The sequence below is a fragment of the Pteropus vampyrus genome, unplaced genomic scaffold, assembly GCF_000151845.1.
Source record: "Pteropus vampyrus isolate Shadow unplaced genomic scaffold, Pvam_2.0 Scaffold431, whole genome shotgun sequence".
In the NCBI taxonomy this organism is placed as follows: domain Eukaryota; kingdom Metazoa; phylum Chordata; class Mammalia; order Chiroptera; family Pteropodidae; genus Pteropus; species Pteropus vampyrus.
In genome coordinates, this window is record NW_011889212.1 from 382,226 (window position 1) to 384,355 (window position 2,130).

A 2,130-nucleotide genomic window follows, 5' to 3' on the forward strand; every position below is an offset into this window, starting at 1 on the left:
TATTGAGATTTCCTCAAGTCAGAGATTACTTCTAAGCCATGTCCAGTAGCTCATCAAAGGCATTCTTCATTTCTGTTACAGTATTTTTGATCTTTGTCACTTCTTTTAATTTATTTTTAAGGATTTTATCTCTTTCCTTACACTGCCTATGTGTTCTTCCATGCTGTCTACTTTATCCATTAGAGCCCTTAGAGTATTAATCATAGTAGTTTGAAATTACTGGTCCGAAAAATCCACCATCTGCCATGTTTGTTTCTGATGCTTTCTCTGTCTTTTCATATTGTGGGGTTTGGGTTTCGTGGGGTGGGGAGTGAGGGGGAGGGAGGTGTTGCCTTTTGATATGCCTTGTAACTTTTTTGGTGATAGTCAGACATGATCTACTAGCTTTTAATAATGTGGTGGTGAGATGTCGAGGCAGGAGGAATATGTTCTATGATTCCATCTCAGTCTTTTAGTGAGGCTGTGTTTCTGGACTATGAAATTCACAAATGTTTCTCAGTCTTGTTTTGTTTTGTTTTCTCCTTCAAGTGCAATTAAATGGCTGGAGTAGGTTTAAGTTGGGTATCCCTCTTTTCCCATGTGAAAGGCCCTAGTTGGCTGAGTTGGGTATTCCCTTTCCCCAGGTCAGTTATGGTCTGATAATATCCCAGCAAGTTAGGCTCTGGTTACCTGGTTTCTTCTGCAGGCAAGTCTTCTTAAGAAGAGAGTGCTCTGGCATATTTATATTTTGAGATTATTCATTTCCCATCCTTTTGCTAGAAGCAAAAGAAAATTTTTTCTCTGATATTTACTATGGGAATTTGTACAAACTTCTGGAGGTAAATCTTACCAAACCGTTGGCGCTCCCTTATGACTGTGTCACTCGTTGTTTTTAACTCTTAGAGTGGTCCACACAGAGCCTCTAGCAATTGGTCAATTATATTTCTGGTTTTCCTAACCCAGCGCTGGCTACCAAAGTGGTTTCTGCTAGTGAGTCTCTGCTCCAGTAAGCTATGATTCCCTGTATTCACTGTTCTGTCTCTCCCCCAAGGCTGGAGAGACAGCCTTGGGGGAGAGACAGAACAGGAGCTTGTCCTGTTTTCTCACTTCTTATAGTGATCCTAGAAGAGCTGCTATTTTTCAGTGCTTCAGTTTTTACTTCTTAGGATGGAATAGCAACTTCCAAGCTCCTTACATATAGAACTAGAAACCAGAAGTCCTTATATTTCTTTCTTTATTTATATCATTATTTAGGTTTCTTTATTGATGATGCTAAACAATTAAACAATATACTTTTAGTTGTATTTCTCATGCAAAGAAATATAAGCAGTATATCTCGACTTCTCACTTATAAAATGAAGATATTTATATCCACAAAATTTCTTTCAACTGACACTTTACCTCCAAAGTGTTGATATTGTCTTATGACAGAGAAATTTTTCCTTTTTTAAGTTAAAAATACACAAATAACATTCATGATTTTATGATTATGAAAATATACATAGTACATAAGTTTTGCATACCCATTTTATTTGAACAGCTTTTTAAATTTTCTTCAGTTTTCAATTAGTTTTCTTTTCCCTTTGAATTATCTCACCTTCATCACTTTCTTACATTGTTTTATATTTGCAAGTATAGTAGCAATTTTTATACTTCCACTTTTTCCTCTAGATTAGGGATCCCCAACCTTTTTGGCATCAGGGACCAGGGCTCCTACAAGAATCTAATGCTTAATGATCTGAGGTGGAGCTGCGATGGTGATGCTAGTGCTGAGGAACTACTGTAAATACAGATGAATCTTCGCTCTCACTTGCCCAAGGTTCACCTCCTCCTGTGTGGCCCCCATTTCTAACAGGCTGGTACCAGTTGTGGCCTGGAGGTTAGAGACCCCTGCTTTAGATACTGCCCTATTAGTACTGTCTCTAGTCTTTTTCCAGACTAGACATTTTTTATTCTCTAGCTTACTGCAATGTGACATCCTGGGACTTACTCTAATTATCTTAGTGCTTTTTCACTGCTTATCAGGGTCATATATTTTTTCTTCTGTTATTTTACCTGGTTTACTGAAAACCATCAAATAACTTCTTAGATTAAATTAATTTTAAGTAAGTTTAAATGGCATTGGCTCTTTTGCCTTCTAAGGTCCTATCT